This window comes from Gallus gallus, chromosome 1 (genome assembly GCF_016699485.2).
Source record: "Gallus gallus isolate bGalGal1 chromosome 1, bGalGal1.mat.broiler.GRCg7b, whole genome shotgun sequence".
Classification (NCBI taxonomy): Eukaryota; Metazoa; Chordata; class Aves; order Galliformes; family Phasianidae; genus Gallus; species Gallus gallus.
The window spans coordinates 154605395-154628438 of record NC_052532.1 but is presented as its reverse complement, the minus strand read 5'-3'; the positions used below and the strand labels follow the sequence as shown (position 1 = coordinate 154628438).

Here is a 23044-nt window from a genome sequence, read left to right as displayed (position 1 = left end):
TTTTTAGGTTGTGAAAGGTATTGCTGAAATGACACTGGAAGAACTTGCACAGTTATGCCAATGCCCTATGATCCTCTTTTAATACCTTTGAAAAACTTCCAACACAATTCCTAAGCTTCAAAACAGTTTTGTTTAAACATAAATAGCTTGAATTCTTGATTCCCCAGTGACATCTCTTTTCAAAAAGACACCAGACAATGTTTGCTCCTTGAATGTTTAATTAAACACTTTCTCTTTCACTCATTTAAATGGGTCCCGCCACTCACCAGGAAAATATTTAATTAGTCTGAAATGCTCTCAGCCCAGAAACTGTTATCTGGGAAACAAGTAGATCCTACAGATATAGCCTCTGCACAGTAAAGTCATAAAGGGGCAAAGAGAACCAATTTCCTCTACAAAATCTATCAAGATGTGTTTTGTATATTGTATCAATATAACTGAGACATAGCTTTGAAAATTGCAATCATTGCTGTGAAGTCACTTTTTTTATTAATTTCTGCTTCTGGCAGATATAATACAGATTTCATTTCTCTCATATGCATATGGATTATGATAAATTTTTGTATGCGTGATCGTATTTTTTTTTACATAGGATGCTCCATTCTATACATTAAATAGACAATGTTGATTAAGAGCTATTCCATTCTATCCTTTTTTGTGTATCAGTCATTCCGTGGATTGCCATAGATACTATGTAATGTGCCAAGCATAGGCATTTCTGTGTTGCTCAGGCAAACCTCATCATACTCACAGAAAACAAAATTATCTTGAGCTTGAGAGAGGAAAAAATAGAATTACCTCTAATTTTCAGTTAGGGAAGTAAAGCAGAGAGAGAGAGCAAAAAATCTCTTAAAATTAGGGGCAAAATTAAGCCCATTTCTTGCCTAGAATCACAGAGGAGTACTGTAACAGAAACAAGGAGAAAATTCAGTTTTTTAGGATTACTTATAAGAATGTATAGCAAAAAAAAAAATCCTTAATTTTTATATTGTGCAATCCATCTTGCCAAAATCCCTAAACATACAAACACAGCTAGGCAAATATCTTGTGTAGAAATAATTTAGTACTTACAATGAACCAGAAGTAATTATCAAGGTTAAAAGCATTGCATAGGTTTAACGTTACATATTTCTAGCTGTACTGTGTGTTGCAGTCATGCAAAAAAGATTCATTTGCCTAGTTTTAATGTAAGTTCTTACATAAGGAAAGTACCTGTCCTCTCTGGGCTTGCTGAAAAGGAGACATAAAATAGGAATTCAGGAACAAAAATGGTGCTGTTTGCTCCACATCTGGCTCTGAAGACAGATCTAACATAACAAGTAACATAACGTCGTTAGAGGTATCAGATAAAGGATTCTATGAACAGAAGATGATATTCCAAAAACCTCTCAAAGACTAACAATTACACTTGATACACTTCTTTTATCACAGGGGAGTTGGACTAGATGACTTTTAAAGGTCCCTTCCAACTCCAACGAGTCTATGATTTTATGGTTCTATGATGGTCTGGCACAGCACAAGCATACCAGCATTTTGTGATCAAGAAATGAAAACTGAGTGGCAGATTGTAAGAAAACTTTAGATACTAGCTATTAATTCTTTGCAACATGATTTTTTTTTCTTTACTAAACAAAGAGCTAATTCTTGAAGGATCATATTATTTTCATAGACTTGTGGAAACTGAAAACGCGTCATATCCAATATACTGTTTCATCTTCAGCTCCTGAAGCATCTGGTCTGTCTGTGCTACAGTTTATCCCTCATCATTCTCAGCACTGAGGTGACTGAGGTTGTCCATCGACTGTCATCAACCAGTGGGCATTGATTAAGCAGTGCTTGAGGTAACCAAGACATTTTCTTGGTATTCTGAAAGAAACCAGACTAATAGGTACACTACATATAATTATTAAAAACCATATACCACTTGCATCTGATAATCTCATGTACTTTGAAAATACTAAGACTAGTAAATAGTGTAAATAAAGTTAATAAAAGCTCTTCAGAGTGTATGACAACTAAGCATCGAGGACTGATGGAAAGGAAGGAGCTCTAGGACTGCAAAGAGGTCATCTTCGGGGGCCACCTGTACAAACATGTTGATGTTAATTTACTCCCATGCTCAGTGGGTACAAATCAAGGTTTGCCTAATCCAGCAACCGTGCTCCGGGAATTTTGGGAGTGATTTGGATGACTTGAAGGTGTGTTTTTGAGACAGGTATCACTAGATGGCACTATTACAAATGCTTTCACAGAGTCTTGTGGGCGAGCAGCAGGAAACTGCTGTGCACCTCTGCAGTTTGTGCTCTGGCTGTTTTCATGGTGGTGGTGGGTGGGTGGAAAAGTCAGGGCTCAAATGGCAAGGGAACTTGTCTTCTTACACTGTTTACAACAGGATTGTTCACAGAAGCAGACTCACTGCCACAAGCCAGGGACTGCTGTCAGCTGAAACACCAATTTGGGTATGACTTAAGCGTGCCCACTTCTACCTTGTAAATAATCTGGAGAATTGCACAATTGCAAATATTAATTGAAAATTTACACAGGGAAAATGCCACTCATTTCTCCTCTAAAGAGAAGTTGATATACAAGACCTAGAAATAAGGTGATACTTAGCACAGGGACAACAGCACACAACTGTCACGTAAAGGAGGTCAGTGTCATCAACCACACAGCTATATGAGAAACCAGTCATAGAATGGCTTGGGGTGGAAGGAACCATAAGGACCATTTATTCCAACCCCCTTACCACGGACAGGGCTGCCACCCACCAACTAGACCAGGCTGCCCAGGGCCCCATTCAATGTGGCCTTGAACACCTCCAGGGATGGGGCATCCACAGCTTCTCTAGGCACCCTGTGCCAGTGCCTGACCACCTTCTGAGAAGAGAATTTCCTCCTAGCATCTAATCTGAATCTGTCCTCTTTTAATGTTGTTCTCTCGTCCTATCCTATCCAGTCTGTTCACTAAAATTTCTCCTGTAACACATCATAAATTAAACTTATTTGGCCATTCAGATAGCTAGCCTGCAGTATACCATTTGATAGGTTAACACTTTCTTATCTCACATGTGATATTTTTTGGTCAGCCCCCATTTCCAAAACATTGTTTTTTTCTTTTATAACATCACTGTCCTGGAGTGAGTCAGCATTCAGTGAAGATTTGATATTCTGTGACCAGGAAAAGCACTTTTTCCCTTCAGGACTGAGTAACTAGAAAGTACACACAGCTCTCGCTTTCAGTCCTGTTAGCTTTTTAATTCCACACACCAGTTTTATGTCATTTTTTTTTTTGAGATATTCATATTTTCCTTTAAATTCTGAACATCCTTTTACATATCTGTATAAATATAAAACATAAATAATTGGTTTTTTTAAAATCCCTTTAGTTGTTTTTAATGACTCTGGAATAAATCTGCAGTATAGAATGGTGTAAATACTTTTTCTTTTTAATCAGAAATTTCAAATGACTGCATTATAACTATAGCAAAAAGAAAAATTAATTGATGTTCACGATTAAACATGATCAAAACCTCGATATACTTGCTACACAGCTTACTTGTAATAAAATATGTGGGTTTTATACACTGTCTTTGGAGTTTTGTTATTTAGACATTCTTACTGTCTCTGAAGTCAGAATGGTTATTATTAAAACAGATTTCTTAGAGGTCTGTGCTTCAAAGTTACTACTCTGAATGCTCATTTGTCCATATGAGGTATAGCTCTGACAAAGTGCAGGAAAATCTTTGTTTTAGAAAAGGACTATTCAAAATGATCTAAAATTCATTTCTAAATAAATACAAAAGTCGGCATCTGGAAAATGGTAAAAGTAGGAGTGCCTGTGCTCTGGGACTGAGAAAACAATGAACAGTGTAATTTCCATGGTGTTTTGCCTTGTATTGTGTACATGCTGTGCTAGGAGACTTGCCTCTTGGGCAGATCACAGAAAGTAGAAAGATAGCAGAAGCAAAGGTCAAACCCAGCTGAAATCCCAGCTAGTGCACCTGAGGTATTTGCTGCAAACAGCAAGCAAACACCAGGATAAGCAGGCAAGAGACTGTCACCCCCTGAGAGCTTGCTGTTTCCTCCTATGTTTGAGAGAATTCAGCATCCATTGATCCAGAACTGCATGAGGATTTGTGCACAGCTGCAAAGAAATGACATTATCTCACATCTACACTTCCTCCAAAAGGAGATAATTTTTCTCTAATTCCTAATGATATGGAAACGGTGAATTTTCTTTGTTTCTAAAATTTACAGAAGACTCAATCTAAACCTCTTGACTTTGAAAATATGATTCTTTCGCTTCAATAAATAACAAGCAAAAATCAGGCATATGTGTTGCAGATACTTTCAAGCTCCTCCAGCTACCAAAGCTTATCATAATGGGTTATTTTTTTTTTTTTTTTTTTAATATATATCTTGGTACAATTTCCCAGTCACATATCATCCTTTTTTTTTTCCCCCACTTCATTCTCTTTATTTGCACGCACACGCAAATCCAGTATAAAGAAAGCATGCTTCTCTTGAATGTGTAAATCACTTTGGTGTGATCCACACATTAGCAGTATAGAGTGATAGTTATCCAATCCCCGGTAACTAAGAGCTACCCCGTATGAGATGCACAGAACAGATGTGGTCATGAATTTAAATTCAGCAGTCAAGGTACCATACCTGAAAGAGATGAGATTTGGAATCCTGCCCCTATTTAACTTAACAATTAACATAAAATGATTTGTAAACATATATCGTAGGGCCAGGGCCCTATTACTGTCCCTCTTATTAGCTAAGCTGCACAGGCAAAGTGAAACAAATACAAGGTCAGTACACTCCGGACTCCCTTCTCTCCCTATACTTAGAAGAATCTATAGAGCACTGATGATGGCCAGGGTATTTTCCTGGGAGCCGAGAATTACAGGTCTGTGTGTTTTAGCAAAACCATTAGCACAATCTATGGAAGCTTCAAAGAAAAAAAATTCAAGGCGGAGAACAGGAGATTTCTTATCTTACCTCTGTGGCTGCTATTGGTGAAACCATGTTGAGAATAACAGATTTGGAACTAGCAAATGTGGTGGGAGAAAGGCATTGAATCAGTCTGTTCAAAAAGGAGCTAGAAAAAAAAAATTACATATGTTTTTTTATTCTTTTTAGGGAAAAAATTCCAGGTACTCTGTCTGTTTAACATTTTGAATATAAGGCTGTAAATTCACCTAAGTTCAGATCAGCATGAATAATATTTTCTATGAAGGATTCTAGGTTAATCAAAATGTATAATAAAATGTATAATAAAATCCAACATTGGAATTTGAAGCCAGACTAATTCAAATTAAAAAATGAGATGAATATGATTCATTGAGCAGCTATTTGATTAGCCAAGCTGTTTTTCAAAGACTACAGTGGATTCTCTCTCCCCTTAGGTCAAGATGGGACAGATACAAAATGTGACTACAACCTCTTCTCTAGCCCTGTGACACAAAGATGATCTTACAGGCCTTTTCCAACCTTAGTGATTCTAAATGAACCTAGAACTGTGCATGTGTTACCCTCTTCTTGAAAGAAAAGGCTGATCATTATTTTTTGAAAGAGAGGTCCCAAAAAATCTAACCCCAGGAGGGCATCTGAGCTGTACAGGGCTCTTTCAAAATGAATAGAGAAGTGCAATTTGCACCACTCTTTCCACCAAGCTTACAGGACCCAGAGGCACGACCTGCTCTGCTTGGCTGGGACAATATGGAACACCACTGACTGGGAGAGTAGGAATACAAAGCAAAGGCCACCTCCTCTGGGCTACCCCTCTATTAGGATGGCTGATGAGAAAACGGAGACTGTGGTGGAGGAGGTCCAGGGAGTGAAGGCAGAGGAATATGACTGGTATTACAGATTTTTGTAACTATATTAGCAGCTAAGCAATTTGATATTCTTCAGTGTTATTTTTCATAGAATCACAATGGATACTGGAATGCAAATGCAAACCCAGAAGAAGCCCTTGATCGCTGAGGTTCGCTGCTTCAAAGCTGTCCCAGCCAGAACCACAGCAACTGATCACATGGTACAGGGGAGATTCGTTCTGGGTTTGTTTGTTTGTTTGTTTAACATTTACCAAAGGAGGTACACTTGTTTTGGCCTGTCTTTTCTGGCCAAGGTACGTGTAGAATGTTTTCATACTGTTTTGCACATCCCTCACCAAGTTCAGGAACACTGCAGCAGGAACACTGTCTGCCTGCTGGTTCTCCTCTATCACCTGTATGTAAGGAGGCAGGGGGTGATGTGTTCCACATGGAGCCTCAGCTGGCTGCCTAGATCTCGGGACTGACAGGGACTAGCACCACCAATCAATCTCCCTCTCACATTCCCATATGCTCTTCAGCCTCTCCACCTCCTCCTTCAGGTCAACCATAAGGCTGAGTAAGTCATTTAGCTGGTCACATCTTACGCAAGTGCTGTCTCCATCACCTAGCACTGCAAAGGCCAGGCTCTGGCACCCACCACAGCCAGAGACCTGCGCACTAGCACCTTGTTTTGGGACCTCCATCTGGGTCTCCACATTTTTCCTGGAAGCAGCCTTCCGCCAGAGAGCAGCCATGACAAACCAGCCGTCGCACCAGCACTGTTCAGGTAGCCTCAATGGGGTGTGACTGATCAGCTCTGCCCTGCTGCCAGTAGTGCCGCCACTGCCCTCACCCCGCTACCAGGCCGTTAACAGGTGCCCCCGCACTTCTTACTTGCTTTGCAGTGATAACAACCCTCCTCACTGTGTAGTCCCATGAACGCGTGGCTTACAGTTTCTCCTCGTTTGAACAGCCCACGTGATTCACACACCCTAACTCCTCCTCTCCATCTCTGATCCCTACCCTCCCCGAGGCTATTTCGAGGCAGAGGGCGTGGATGCAGAGCCGCTGCCCTGGCAACGCCCACTTCACGTCAGCCGTTCTCGCGAGAGCTGCCGGGCTGCTCTGTTATCTCGGGGTTCCCTCGGTGAAAGAACTGCGGGAAACCCCCCTGTACCTCACAGTCAGTCACTGCAGTTCTGGCTGGGACAGCTCTGAAGCAGCGAACCTCGGCAATGCAACTGTTAATTTGTCTGTCTCTTCCGCCTCCTCTTTCCTTCTTTTAATGAGCTCTGTGATTCACATTTGTACTTCCTAGAATTTTTAGAAGCCTATTCTTGAGTCTTTAAAAATTGATGGCTTTTGTCTCATTGGACATATTCTGTGAGCACAGAAAGAGCTTGTAACGCTGATCTCAATAATCCATGCAACATTTCAAAGCTACAAATCAGGGAAAAAATAAACCAACTACTACCTTTACCCAGAAACTTTGTCATACTGATGCTCTTAACCTATTGCAGCTATGACAACAATAGCAGAGAAACTAAATTCTCATACAATTACACAATTTCATACAACTTGTCACTTATTCTAACAAAGTTATTTCCCAAAACTCATAATTTCATTTCTTACACTGGATCAGCTTCTTCTTGTCACTTTTTAAGCTGCTGAAAAGTGGTTAAGCACACTGAGAAAATCACAAGAATAGTATCAATTATAGCAAAAATATGTAGTAATTTTAATTTTATATTCTCCAGGAATAAGTTCTGGAAGTAAACAAAGTACTAATTTCATTTTATAGTATATATATGTTCAAACAACATACAAAATACAGTTACATTCCTTCACAGTCACTTGATTAGTTCTCAGATTCATTATGACTCAGAAATAAATGTCAGAATACACACTCAGCAGGAGATCAATGATACCTAGAGGGAAATATTAATCTCTCTAAATCACCTAATCTGAAAAAAAAAAAAAAAAAAAAAAAAAGAGTGAAATTAAATAGCAATGCTTTTCATTTTTCTAATGATGAAGCCTTGACTTGACTGAAAGTATTCTGAAAACTCTTAATCTTCCTATTAATATGGTGAATCTGCCTGGTAAAACAAGGACATACACACATACACGCATATCTTCAACATTTTTCATTTCCCCTATAGGCCATGTTTTAGGTCTAATCCTTTCTGTTGTTCATTTCTGGGATTATCTTGAACTAAGTTTCATGTTTCTTGAACTCTGCTACCCAAAAGTGAATGCAGCATTCCAGCACCATGATAAGTTTCAAAAGAGTGAAATGGCTTTTCTGAAGTTTAGGTGAATTTCATCTGTATTTATCAAGATAACTTTTGCTTAATTGTGATGTTTTGGGAAACCAAACACGCATATGTTATTTGTATTAGCTTCAGTGCCAGGTGCATCCGTAACAGGGCAGAGTGACTGTGCACAAGCCTCCAGCTTTCATCCCCTGGATGCCAGCTCTTTGCACAGCTGTTTAATAATACAAGGTGGTCGTGGTTGTATCTGTGGTTGTATCTATCAGCATTCTGTGAAGTTAAAGTCACAAAATTTCTTTTACTGATAGGGATAGGTACTGTTATTTGATTTCTTCCTCCGCCTCCATTCACATATAGGGATTATGTTGCTAATTACCTAGGCTCTATCTACGGTTAATGAAGACTAGCCGGCATTTCCATGTGATGACTCAGTACACCTATATTAGACATCCACCTTGGCTTGGATGAGTCATCACCATGAGGTGCCTGTATCTGTTCATTAACTGTAGAAGGAGCCTAGATACCCAGTTTATACCCAAATCCTAGGTAGCTTAAGTTAGGTGAGATGAATCACTCCTGGTGAGTGCAGAAATAGGTGAGTCTATGCCAATGATAATAAGGAATTTTGGCATTTAGACCTTCTCCTGCAATTTGGCAGCCTTTACACTGCAGAAATCTATGAAGGGTTCTCTTCCCTGAGTTAGTTGCTCTCCTAAAAGGAAAGATGTTGTGTGGCAGCTCCAGGCCTTATCTGGCTAGGTGATTAAATAGGAATTCCACACTTCCACTCTTCTTGCTGACCAGAAGATTAGTTGTGATCTTCCCTTCCCAGAATGGGAGAATTAATTCTGAAACTTGACCAAATGTGGACAGTAGACAGGCTGTAAGCCACCATCAATAGGCACTGTGATTGGTCTGGAGAGACCATCATGGAGGGACTGATGACAAAACAGGCATTTTTCAGAGGTGTTGCTGTTGTTTTTGAGAGCTATCAGCAACATAGTACAAATCCAAAGAGACTGGCTCCAGATCAGCCAGTGCTATGGTAGGGAAGTATAGGGGCACAAGGATGTACAGTAGTGCAGTATGGCTATGGAAGAAGATGTTTGTCCATGCAGTAGCCCTTACCCTCATAGAATCACAGAATCATGGAATCCTTACAGTTGGAAGGGACTTTTAGTTAACAGGGATATGCACATCTAGATCATGTTGCCCAGGGCCTTGTTCACCCTCACCTTCAAAGTCTCCTGGCACAGGGCATCAACCACATCTCTGGGCAACCTGTTCCAGTCCCTCACCACCCTCACTGTAAAAGACTTCTTCCTTATTTCCAATCAAAATCTCCCCTCATTGAGCTTGAAGCCATTTCCCCTTGTTCTGTCACCACAGATGCTGCTAGAGAATCTGTCCCCTTCTTTTCTCTAGCTTCCCTTTAGATATTGAAAGGCCGCTATCAGGTCACCTTGGAGCCTTCTATTCTCCAGACTGAACAGCCCCAACTACCTCAGTCTGTCCTCACAGAGGAGGTGTTCCATCCCTGGGATCATTTTTGTGGCTCTTCTCTGGACACGCTCCAACAGGTCTATGTCTCTCCTGTACTGCCTCACCAGAACAGAGGGGCAGGACCGCCTCCCTTGACCTGTCCACCACTCTAAACCAGTGCTGTAGATATTCACTTGCAACTACTGCCAAAGTTGGAAACGCACTAGCTTAGAATAGGAAGACTCAAAGGCTCTCCAGAAGGAGCTAGCCAAAGCAAGCTACATACCAAAGGACTAGTGTTGCGTGGTGCTGATTGGTCAAACTCCAATAGCAGAAGCAGCTGGGCTCCCTGTTGCACAGTGCTCATACAGGCAGGGAGCTTGCCAGAGCCTGTTCCCGCCAGCATCTGCACTCTGACCAAACTGCTTTACATAACATTGGCTTCTGTATAATGCAATAGCCAACAGAAACTAATAAGCACATTGTTGTATGAATTTGTCTGCAAAACAGCCAGTTCTTGTGGCAGTCTCATAAAGGAACAATTTTCCATATCTTCTGTGATATTTGCAGTTGCAGATGTTTATGCAGAAGGATTATCAATGAACTTGAGAGTTTAAATGCCTATAAACAGCCCATTACTTCACAATACTCAAATCTCTGAAGTGGCCTGTGGTGTTACATGGATGTGCGGGCTTCTGGAAATGTCCCTAGCAAACTTAATAATTTCTCAGCTGTGTCATGTTTTATGACTCTTTAGTGAACTTGCTGTTTGGGGACTATTCTGACTAAGCTGGCCAATAACGATCTCACTCTGTGTCTCTCTTCTAATTCTCAGAAGGTACCACCCTCTCCTGCAGACTATTTGGACAAAGTGACAGCTGAGGTTACATAACTGATGCACTTTATTTTCTTTTGCGGATTCACACCAACCATTTCCAAGAAGTGATGGCAGCTCACAAGACTTCAAGATTTGAAAAAAAAAAAAAAAAATCTTGACATATTTCTAAATAGATGTTTCTATATATCTGTGTACCACTTCTGCTTAGCTGCAGTATCATCTCTATTTTCAAGTAAGGAATACAGAAAAATTCCTTAACATTCATTAGCTCAAACCTTCAGGCCTAGTGACTGTCTGGTCTCTCTGATTCCAGCAGTACTAACAGCCCACTTTGAACAAAGGGAGCCAGCTTCCAGCCAAATAATAGACCAAATCTGCTCTCCAACATTCTGTTACATGTTGTTGCTGTGCCACAGATGGCAGCAGAGGGGCAGTCTGACTGAATGGCATCTGACATGGAAGTGCCTATGGAGCAAAGGTGTGTCATTGAATTCCTCCATGAGGAAAAGATGGCACCCATTGACATTCACTGACACTTGCTGAACGTTTTTTGGAGATCAAACAGTGGATGTGAGCATAGTGAAGTAGTGAGTAGTGCATTTCAGCAGTGGCAGCAGCTATGTGAAAGACAAGCCATGTTCTGGATGGCCATGCATAGCTGACAGACCATGAAATTAAGAGTGTCTTGATCAGCTCTTCCACACAAATTGGTGGATTATGACCAGGAAACTGGTCAGCTTCACTGTGCTGGAAACAATGGTGGCAGTGTTGTAATATTTCAAAGTTTGCTCCAGGTGAGTCCCACGAACGCTCACACAGGAACAGAAAGAAGGCCGTATCCAAGTATATCAATACCCATTGAACAAATATGAGACTGAAGGTGACAATTTCCTGAATTGCATCATTACCAGCAATGAGATGTGGTGTCACCACTACGAGCCAGTGTCAAAATGGCAGTCATGTGAGTGGCAACCTGTGAATTCCCTATTGAATAAAAGTTCAAGAGACAGCCCTCAGCAGATAAAGGGATGTGCACTGTCTTTTGAAATGGGAAAGGGGTGATCCTTCTGCATTTTCTGGAATTCAGACAAAATATAAACTCTGACTGCTACATTAAGATACTGACTAAGCTGAAGGCTCCAACTTTTAGAGTCAGTCCAGAGAAGACAACCTTTCTCTTGCAACACACTAACACCGTGTCTCATACCAGTTTGAAGACCATGGAGCACACTGTCAATCTTAGCTGATTTGTCCTACCACACCCATGGAATAGTCCAGATTTGACACCTTCTAAGTTCCATCTGTTTGGGCCAATGAAAGTTGGGCTGAGTGGGCAACATTTTCCCATCAACGGCACCATCATAGCAGCTCTGAAACAGTGGGTCACTTCCACTGATACAAATTTTTATGAGGATGGCATGCAGGCTCTTATCGTCACTCATGAAAATGCATAGCTAATGGTGGTGACTATGTTGAAAAGTAGTGTTTTGTAACTGAGAATTTGCTCTATCAAATAGCATTACTGTGCTCTTTGTATCTGTTGTAGTTTCCATGGAAATTAATCGGCAGCATTACTTTTGGAGCGATCTAGGTAGCTTTTCTTGGCTTGGAGACTTGAGCTTTTCTCTAGCTTTACACCAATATTTAGCTGCTGAAATGATTTGGAGATCGAGTACTGCATCCTTACTGTAGATGTTTGCTCCATGCAGTGGAAATCTCTGGGCCTGAGTCTGCTGGCTGGAGCACTCAGTTTGCCTAGCCATGTTTGCTTCTAAAAAAGAGCTTAGATTCATCCTCCTGATGACTCCCCTTAGGGGTGTCGAGCACAGGAAGGGCAGATGCTAACCACTGACTTCCTTACAGTTTTGGAGTAACTCTGCACTAGCAATTAGACTGCTGTTGCCTTTTCCCCCAGCTACATCTGCCTGAGGCAGCACAACTGTTCATGCCTGAGGCAGCAGTGCAGCTACCTGCTCCAACCCCTTTGTGCTATCTGTGAGCCAAGAAAGTCCCCAGCTTCTCATGACATAGCTCTCACCTGAGCTCACAGAGTTCAATATCATCTCACTGGCTGCATGTGAGATCATCCCAAGAAACTGGAAGTGTAAGCCCTCACCTAGAGGTTGATAGGCAATTGCCTATTAGCTCCCAGTACTACTTTCTCATCTCACTTACTTTCCAATCACTTACCATTTGTTCTTAATAACTTTCTCCTCTGCTGCCCTCTCCCTTTTTCCCCTCAGCTACTGTCAGTGTCTATTCTTTTAGCTCTTCCTTCCCAGAACACAGCAACAGCTTACATTCTGAGCTGGAAAATTTCCACTTTCTCTTTTCAGCATTTAGAAGAAGGTCGTGTTAAATGAAGCAGTGAATTCTGTCACCATGAGTTGCACAACCATCTTGACTTAAAGTTAGAAGGAAGCTTCTTTTTTCTTCTTTTCTTTTCTTTTTTTTTTTTAATTTTATGTAACTAAAGCTGTAGAGTTTTTGAAAGGGAACTGGTGACCTAAAGAGAGAGATCAGTCAAGAGTCTCTGTTGTCTAGATGATCTTTAAGATCCCTTCCAACCCAAGCCATTCTATGATCTTTCCCAGAATAACTGCTATACAAAGTCACTGCCATTTAGTATTCCCAACTCCAGGTTCAGCAGAGCTGTGGACAGACCACAGCATATATTACACTTGGCATTTCAACCATTTGGTTTTTGTGCTGATTTCTACCAAGGGCAAAATACAATCCAGAGTCCAATCTCAACTTTAAATGACTTCACAGTTATATGGAAAGAAGACCCAGCAGGAAGCTTTGTATTTAAAATTTTATACCAGTCTTTGTCTGAAAAGTAGATCAAGCAAGTGTGACAACAACACCCCTCCATTCTTGGATAGCTACAGGCAGCTCTAATGTGACTTCAGTTTTCCAGTAGACTGGTACAAGAGATTATTAGGTCCCTGCTTCAGTTAATTATCTTGCTGCCAGCCATAGGAGCTCTTAGCAGTAATGCCACAGAGCAAAGGCAAGCATTGCTGATACTTGGGAAGGAGAAGGGTGATTGAGATTGCAGTGAATGCAAAATAAGATCAGGTGTGTGCTGGTCTATTTTGTTTTACACTCTACCCTGCTACACATAGTTCTCCTCATTAGAAAAAGAAATATTATTAAATAAATAAAGTTTTGCTTGCAATTTTAAGCTACTTGCTGCTTACAGATTTATTTCCCCCTCTATTAGGAAATGTCTTCTTCAGTGTACTTTCAGCACCTCATCACTGCCTTGGTATTTTAGTCATTACTGTCTAGTCTTGAATATGTACTGCTTTCTCACCTCAAAAGAAGTATAGTTAAAATTAGAGCAGATATTTTATTGATGTATCCTGTTCAACATCAAGCTTTTCAAGATTAAAAACTAGAAGAAATTAACTGGAGAAAGCAGTTCTTGAAGGGACTTAAAACTCACCTGGCCTAGCTCATAGTCCCTAGGCACATTCAATTACAGTAAGATGATTCCTGGAAATGTTTGTCTAACGTATTCTTTAAAAACACTGGAGACTGCAATTGTACAACAGCCCCAAGCTGTGTACATCAGCACTTTACCATCCTTCTGATTAGAAATTCCTGTTTTAAGATCTAAAACTGCATTTCCCTTTACTTCAATTCCTTCTTTTATTGTCAGTGTACACAGGGAATAATTTACAAATGTCCTTTTTACAAAAGCTATTTGAAGATCACTATTGTGCCTTCTGGACTTTTTCCAGACTGAACAATTCCTTCCAGACTTTCTTCACAAGCCTTGTCTCCTATACCACCATATCTTTTTTTTTTCCCCCCTACCCTTTTCTTTCTTTATTCCTTCTAAATGCCCAAACCACTCTCTGAAAAGTCAAGTTCAACTCAGGTTTAATTTCAGATTTACATGCCTGGATTTGTCTGCTCATAACATATGTCTTCACAAGTGAGGATGAAGTCTAAGTTCTTCATTGTCTATAGAAACCCAGCTAAAGAAGTCAATGGAGTCTAGAAAGTTATTCAGCTCCTCCTAAAGCAGATAGATTTAGTCAGCTAAGCAGCTCTGAAGACTCCACTTGGCTCATTGTAGATGTATATATTTAGATTTCTAGTGCTATTTGAGAGGTCTTTGAGTATTCTGCAACCAAACTGAACCCACAGGTAGACTCTTACACTGCCAAATTAAGGTCAAATATAGATTTAGAGCATGGTAACAGTTACATATGGCAATGGGAGCTGGTCATATGCCCTGTAATAGTAAATGTAAGGATAGTCATATGTGATATGTTTATGAAGAGTATTGTAAGGACTACAAATAGTTGATCTGATCAGAATGGATTTTTTTTTTTTTTTTTTTTTTTTTTTTTTTTTTTTTTTTTTTTTTTGTCCTGGGTATTCCATTCTGTTACGTCAATTCTGACATTCTGTGATAACCTGTGGTGGAAGCAAAGACTCAGGAATCTAAAGAGAGGAGATGAAGATGCTTGCTTGTGCAATAAAATGTGATATTAGCTGTCTTTTCCATATTTCAGCTTACCAGATATGAAACGCTGTCTTAGCTAAATCACCATCCTCTTCCACCCTCTTCAAGCTTCACAAATATGTACAAGTAAAATGGTTGTCTGTAACTCCTATTTTTTTCACTTTAAAAATGCAGTGTATAAAGATGGGTGGTCTGTCAAAGTCTCATTCAATTTGGAGAAATTCATTTATCCACGAGGTAGAAAGTAGAATTGAGAGGATCATTTGTGCTAATGGTACGTATGACATAATGGATGAGTGAAAGCTATTGCTCAGTAAAGAGTAATTTTATCTGAGCTGGAAAGTCCCTTCTCTTATCATTTTGTGTCAGATTTTCGTGGAGGGAACTGTAGACAACATGTCTGAAACAGTGAGAGTAAAAAAGGAATTTTGGAGATATGACAAGCTCTCAATCTCATCAAAAACCTGCAGAGGCCCTCTGAAGGTGCTTTAGATATTGTGCTAATTGGGAAGAGTTTACCAGGTGTAGGAGGGAACGAAGCTGATTTAGTAAGCAGACTGTTGCAGGATCATCTGGGTGAAAATTATCCCTTTACTAATGGAGTATTAGCTCAACATAGATTTCATTTCTTAGCTCTACTCTGGATTTTTGTTTGAGGTAGTTCAAGTGGGATTAATTGTTTCCTTGGAGAACGCTTCTGTGCCAAGGAAGAAGGGATCTGCAATCAGCCAAAAGCAACAGGGCAGTCTGCATCAGTCACACTGCCCATCAGTCTCTTTCACATGCTCTCTGCGAGCTGTTACAAGTGGTTTGTCCTCACCTTGCTTCCCCTCTTGACCTAAGAAAAGTCACCTTTGTTTCTTCTTCTGCTCCTCAGTACATGAAGTAGCTGCAGCTAACCAATCAGTTCATGTTAGTATCATTTTACATCACCTTAAACAACCTGTTTCAAAACAACCAACCACCCAAACAAACAAAAAAGCTGCCGAAAGGTAAATTGCATTGATGCTTTCGCTGATGAGCAAACTTTAGCCAAAGAAAAGCGTAAACATTATCAACCGAAAATGTTGTTTCCAGTTACTAAGTCATTCACTTAACAAAATCTAACTCCTTGTTGCATTGTCATCAGAAAATCTGGGAAGAAAACACTAACTCCAATGTGGCATTAGAACCAGGGTGCCCATTTGCACTTTTGGTTTTGCATTCTCAGTTGCCTACCTGACAACCCTTTCTTCCTGACGTGTTATAGACTACTGTTGGTTAGTTTTAAGAAACTCAATGTGAAAATACCCAGTGAGACAATATATTCCTGCTGCTAAAGTATGTTCTCCTGAGGCACATTTAGCTACACTTTAAACAACATTTCCATTAACATTGCCTCTTTTTTTTCTTTTTTTCTTTTTTCTTCCCTTCTTTTTTCTTTTTTCTTTTTAACAGAAGAGTAAGAAGCATGTAGTAGTGTAGTAGTTCATTTTATAAATTTTTGAATAAGGTTGTAACCTTTCTACCAACAGTATTGTTTGTTATGTATGAACTCATTTCAGTGCAGTGAATGTATTACATTGGTAAAGGATGTGGAAATGAACGCTGCCTTCAATCCTTTTGTCCTTCTATCCCAAAGCACCCCACCTATACACCTCAAAAATGGAGAACGTGACATAAAATTGAAACCTGACACACTGAAAAGACCTATGGTTGCTTTAACTTATCTAACTAATTTCCCTTTTCTTTCTTTCTCTGCCCACCCTTTTCCTCAAGATGTTCCAATACTTCCTCCTGAAATTCAGAATATGAAAGTATTAAATTCACTTTCATTTGCCTACATATACATTGAAGTGTAAACCTTTATTTGGAAGTCAAGATACCCAGAGGACAACTAAGTGTAGAATTTTCTCGTCTTGATATCTTGTTCTTCTGATGTTTCTGTTTTATATTGAAAGGGGTTAGATACCGTTTTATTAATTACAGCTTTTGAGGTTACAGTAGGAATTTATGGCTATGCATGACTGCCAGGAGTCTGGAGTAAGAGGCAGCAGCAGCAGCAGCAGCCACTCCTACAGCTGTCTATAAGGGGTGGTAATGGTTCCTCCTGAGTCAGCTTGGTTTTACTGGTCAGCACAAAAGGCAGCAATAGGGTTAAAATAAAACATCTCATTTCAGTCAAAGTTTCAGGCACTTTTGAGTTAGAGTTTCAAGCACTTCAGAAGCTGGTTCTCCAATTAATGGAGAGGAATATCTGGATTTTGCTGAAACAGCCTATAAGACTTAAAAAAAAAAAAAAAAAAAAAAAAAAAAAAAGGAAAGCAGGAGAATCACACTCAGGCAGGGCCTGGGAGTGCTGGGACTCCTCTTCAAGGCTCTCTGTGTCAAAAGTCCCCTCAACCCCAAAATCTGCCCTGTCAGCCCCATGACCATGCTCATGTGTCCTGGGTGATATAACTTTTAACTTCATTTCTGCTGTTCACCTGAGGATTCACACTTACATAAAGGCTTTTAAGATTTTACTCTAGCGAATGACAATTTGAAATGGTTTATGATTATTAATTTTACTTGATAAGAAATAGCCTATGATATAGGATCATGCATTAAAATAACACAAAACATGCCCCAGCCAAAGGGTGTAAAATGAAGTAAATGACCCTGTACTCATCCTTTCCAAGCACTTTGGGGTCCATTGGTGTGAAGTGCTACAGAATTTCCTATTATGTTAATTACTGTTGTTAAAACTGAATTCAATTTAGATGAGGGACACGATATTTGATGCAGAACTCTGGCTAAATAAAAGTGAATATGTATTATCCTCCAAAGCATTTCTAACTGCATCTAAGCAAGACATCAACAGCTGAGGCTGTTATCTGTGGGAGCACGTGTTATTTTTGATTAAGCGCACTGCTTGTCATTTTGAATAAGAAAAGAATTTAAATTACCTCCAGAATTTCCAATCAGCTTGTAATGTTAGGATAGTTTTCCATCTATCTCCTTGAAAGAAAAAAACAACAACAAATATGCCTACAATTTAGCAAGAAAATATACAGTATTTTGTAATTTTAAGAGGGAGTAGATTGCCATATTTCCATCAAATTGTTCAAATTGTTCAAAACATCCATAATATAACCATTCTTAATTAAGTGACTAAAGCTTCTCCCTTCAGCTCCGCTAATGAGATCTAGAGTCCATCTTCTGCTATGTGCAATTTCTCTTTTCTTTTGGATGAAGTCTCACTTTTGTCATCATGAGAAGAAACATTTACTAATAAGATCACTTTTTTTTTTCTGTGGACAGACATTCACTTCCATCACTCTCTGCCAGAGTCTCTATCTGCTTATAATGCTGTGACAGTGCTCATTCTATTGTGGTTCATAGGGACAGTCTTTCCAAAAGTTTGGCACATTCTGATGTATTAAAGAATACAATTTTGCTAGTTTCCAGTTCAACGGTCTCACAGTAATATGATATTTCTTTTACAGAAAACTTCTTGTTGAGGAAAAGCAAACTATTCTTATTGTATTATTTACTCTGTTTGGTATTAGAAAAGCATTCAAACACCTTAATGCTCTTAAAGCTTGTGTTCTTTTCTGCTGGTGCACAAAGGCCACGCAACGAAAATTAAAGGAAAAAATATGCAGGCAGTGATAAGGGTGTTACTGGGACAGATAGACACTCTCTGGAATTTGGAAAACTTCTGTTTCTGATTTTCTAGAGAGTAGAGATATTTTTAATGTTTCAAAGAGTAAAAAGATAACTTGAGGATTCCAAGGGCAGAGAGGTGAGAGTGAGCAAATAAATAAAATGTTGGCATCTCATCAACAAAGCAGGCAGGCAATAACTGTAAGGTGTGTGCATCCCAAGACAGTGTTTATTCTTCAGTCGGTTTTGGCTATCATTGTTCTCACTGAGAATTTCATTTAATCCATGTGATTATCTTATCCCAGCTTGGGAAGTAAGGCATGGGAAGGCTCAGCAGAGATGTCTGAATCTCACTGCCCTTAAGCACACACATGGGCTCCCCAGGGACACTGCAGGATGTACTGGGGACCTTCAGCCTGCTGCAGCAGCCACCAGAGGCCTGGCAGGATACTCAGAGCTGCACAGGTGGAACTAGATGCCTGTGTTTAAGAGCATGAATCAAGCAAATCAACTGCAGTGCCTACAATTGCTTTATTCCCTTTTGCATAAGGAAAAAATATCTTAGCAGGTTTCTCATGTGCAGCCCTAGTTAATCCTAGTTAACAGCTAGTGTGATTCCAGCACTGCAGCAGCCCTTGGAGAAGTGAGAGACTATGGGGTGGTGGAGTGCCTGTGGAGGAGCAGCTGCTGAGACAGGCAGTGTGCTGCAATGAGGAGCTGCTGCAATGTATTCTGTGGGACTATGCTATCATTTTGCTTACTTTAAACTGACACTGTAGAACTTCTGAACAGGTATTGCCCCTCAAAGTCATGGTGAAACAAAGCTTGAGTGCTTTTTCCATGCAGGTGTGAGCAGTGGGAATACAGAAATGAAAGTGTTAGCAACAGCCCAGTTGTGAAATGGTTTCAAGCTAAAAGAGAGGAGATATAGATTGGATATGAGGAAAAAGAATTTTATGATGAAGGTAGTGAAGCACAGGAACAGGCTGCCCAAAGAGGTGGTGGATGGCCTGTCCCTGAAGACATTCAAAGTCGAACTGGACAGGGCTCTGAGCAACCTCATGTAGCTATAGGTGCCCCTGTTCACTGCAGATGAGTTGGGCTAGATGAACATTAAGGGTCCCTTCCAACTCAAACGATTCTATGACTCTATGATCTTTATGTATTATATACTGGTACTTTAATGAGTTACGCTAGCATTTCCCATAAGGAGTAAATAGATTTTATTTCTTTCTATTTCACTGATTTTAAATACTTATCTTTACTTCTGAAGATGTTTCTAGTCTTCTATTACTTGTCAGTGCTGATATACTTCTGGATTACACACAAATGTTAATGACAGTAGGGAAACCTTGAAAAATACTGTTACAATAATCAATACTGATTCATTTTTTATAATGAAAAATAATTGAAGTTTTGTTGGGGGGAGTTTTCAGGATCTGCAGAATATTCACGCAGAGGAGACAAAGTTTGAGCTGAAATTTTTTGTATGAATCATAGAATCATAGAATGATTTGGATTGGAAGGGACCTTTAGGATCATTTAGTTCCAACCCCCCTGCTACAGGCAGGGACACCTCCCCTAGAACAGGTTGCTCACAGCCCCATCCAGCCTAGCTTTGAAGGCCTCCAGGGAGGGAGCATGCACAGCCTCTCTGGGTTGAGATGTCTATCCGCTAAGCAGTACTGAAGTGTACATTATGCCAACTTGGTAGGTAGGGAGAGTTAGGCAGAATTCAATCTGTGGTCCCAGCTCTGTTTAGGAACAGTAAATTCATGTGAAATACATAAAAGCAATTTCAGTAACATGCAAGTAAATGGGAAAAAGGAAAAGTGAAATAATCATCTTTATGCTACACATTGCCTTAAAGATGATGCAAGAGGTTTCAGAAAAGCGACTCAAAATGAACCATTATAGCACTCTTTAATGTATATTTCCTCTTCTTTATTTAGCAACAATCAAGGAAGAAATTCTACTTGGATTTCTAAATGATTCTTCATTCTTATCTGAATAGCTGAAGCTGGCTTTTCTTGAATAAAGGATCAAAAGAAAAATGTAGAATACATTCAGTCTTTTCTAGGTCAATTTGTATTCTGCCTCTATTTTAAAAATTAACATAATTTCTATAGCAGCAGTCAAGGGAATTCTAATTTACAGTCACTGTTACTTCAAATCCTTAGCCCTTATATCTTGATGCATTTTAAAGATGGTATTTTCTGATAATCGGCTTATTTTCATTAATTGCTTGTTGATTCAAGTGTAATCAGCACTTTTGTTACTAAGTGAAACTGGAACAGAGTAAAATATTATGTTTACTTTCACGTGAAGTATTAATTTTCTTTGGGGAAAAACTCTAAGACATAGATCTTAAAAACACAAACACCCACAAATATATTGTTTTAATTTTGGGGGTAAAAAAAAGAAGAAAAAAAAAGCTGAAGAAGTTAAGAGCTCATTCTCAAAACCAGTTTCAAATAATCCTCACTATAGGCTCACTTTAGAGCCTATACTATAATTGCAGCTCTGAACACGACCGAGAAATGAAGACCGAGTACTTCACTACAATGGTAGTCATGCTGGATCAACTAAAATAAAAAAATAAAACACTGTAATTGTAATAGAGAAAACACGGTATTAAAACAATCAACTTGTCCTCTTCTGACACATTAATACAGAAATTAATACATAATAGAACAGCTCATATACTGTTTTATCTCCGATGATAAAAATGTTAAATAAAGATGAATCACGTTAAACCTAAGCATGCAATAATGCAAGATGAGAAATAATATTTTTCTAACGCAAGTTGATGAATATCTGATACCTCAAAGTAGCAGAGAAGCTCATGAGTTGTGTCTGCATCAGTCATATCCATGGTGGGACATCCCACACAGTTTGCTTATTAACAGGAAGCAGCACTTGATACAAATATTCCCATTTTGATCATCCTGTAGCTCCAACAACCATGTTCCTATGATGAGTTAATTTTGAATTACGTACCTTTCATACAGATGTTGATGCTGTATCAGGAACACAGCACTCACTGGAAAAGAATTGAGCAGATTTCATGCACTAAGTGCCCGCTCAGTGAGAACATTCTTTGTTATAGAAGTTATTAATGCCACCTTCTCAATCAGCATAGCAAATCCCAACCTAAAAGCCCCTTTTTGGTTCTCAAAATATGTTAATATGTGATTATGCAGAACACATTTAATATAAGAATGAAGAAAAATAGATAAACGTCTTATCAGACAAGACAGTAATTTCATGCTTTTTCATTTCTTTACTCTTATTCAAATACTATATGGTTTTCAACATCCAACAAATGACTTTCTCATAATTTTACAGGAGACTTGTTCAGATTTTCAGTGTTCTCTCTGAAGGAAATTGTCACAAAACAGTGAACATTTCCCCCATTTCTTCTATCCTTTGTTCGTTTGATCGTGAACTCTTGATTTAGGAACGCACTTAAGTGTTACCTCAGTTTATTCATACTCTAACAAAACCTGGAAGAGACAACACAGCAAATCTCTGCTACATAATGTTATTTCCATTAGGAGCAATGTTCTGCAGTGCAGCAAAATGCATTAATAGCATTGCATTATAATGCTGTAATGAGGCTACTGATGCATGTCACCACTCAGCACTGTTTATTGTCTTGTGATTAAGGTATGAGACAAGATAAGCACAGCTTTACAGATACTTTTCTGAAGTACTTCTGAAGAGTAAAAAAATATGTTTTCTGCTAAAACGCTTTGCTCATATCGTGTTTTCTGTTTTCTTTCTGAAATCCCTCATACTCATTATATTCTTATTTTGAAACTTGAATGACAATCAACATTTTCTACAAGATAACAAGGGAGTAGAGCAAAATCACACTAAAGAAAAAGACATGTTAACGTTTTCTCCAAGGGAACATTGCTCATTAACAGCTTCACAGTAATCAGAACTATTTTGACAGAAATAATCTGTGCTCCCTCCTTTTTTTCATGCATGAATTAAAATTGTAATTAGCGCATCTGTAGAAAAATCACCACCCAATATACAAATGTCTGTCCAGAGATAATTTTTCTCTTTCTATTGCAATCCATTTAAAAGTCTCAGTTCTTCCATGGCATGGAGGAGACTAGTGAAATTTCATTATGATGCCATCCCATTTCATTGTTTAAGTCTGTGGCCAATGTTAGATAACAAAGTACAACATCAAATTTATCCTTGCAGGCACAGTCATTCGGAGCATTCTGGCTTGTTTGAAAGCTTTTCTTTGTCGCTTTTCACAATTACCCAAGAAAGTACATGGAGTTTTTCTACTATATTGCAGGCTACATTCAGAGGAACAAAGATGTACTTCTGCTGTTCCTATTATTTAGAGAAAAGGCATCTAATCTAAAGTGATGATGTAAACCTTCAGCCCAGCTTTTGTAGATGCCAAAGTAAGAGTTTCTCACAGTAGGATTTTACACCTTAGTTCCTAAAGCATATGTACCCTCAGACAGCATGAGTCTTACATTCTG

At 39.2% G+C, this 23044-nt stretch overlaps 1 long non-coding RNA gene across 1 annotated transcript; it reads right to left on the bottom strand.

The window, feature by feature from the left end:
* Nucleotides 1-1019: 1019 nt before the first annotated feature.
* Nucleotides 1020-6983, bottom strand: LOC121113471. Its single transcript, XR_005862689.1, has 3 exons — nucleotides 6719-6983; nucleotides 5007-5106; nucleotides 1020-1307 (listed from the first exon to the last, which is right to left on the bottom strand). It is a non-coding gene; the product is annotated as an uncharacterized LOC121113471 (long non-coding RNA).
* Nucleotides 6984-23044: the final 16061 nt, after the last annotated feature.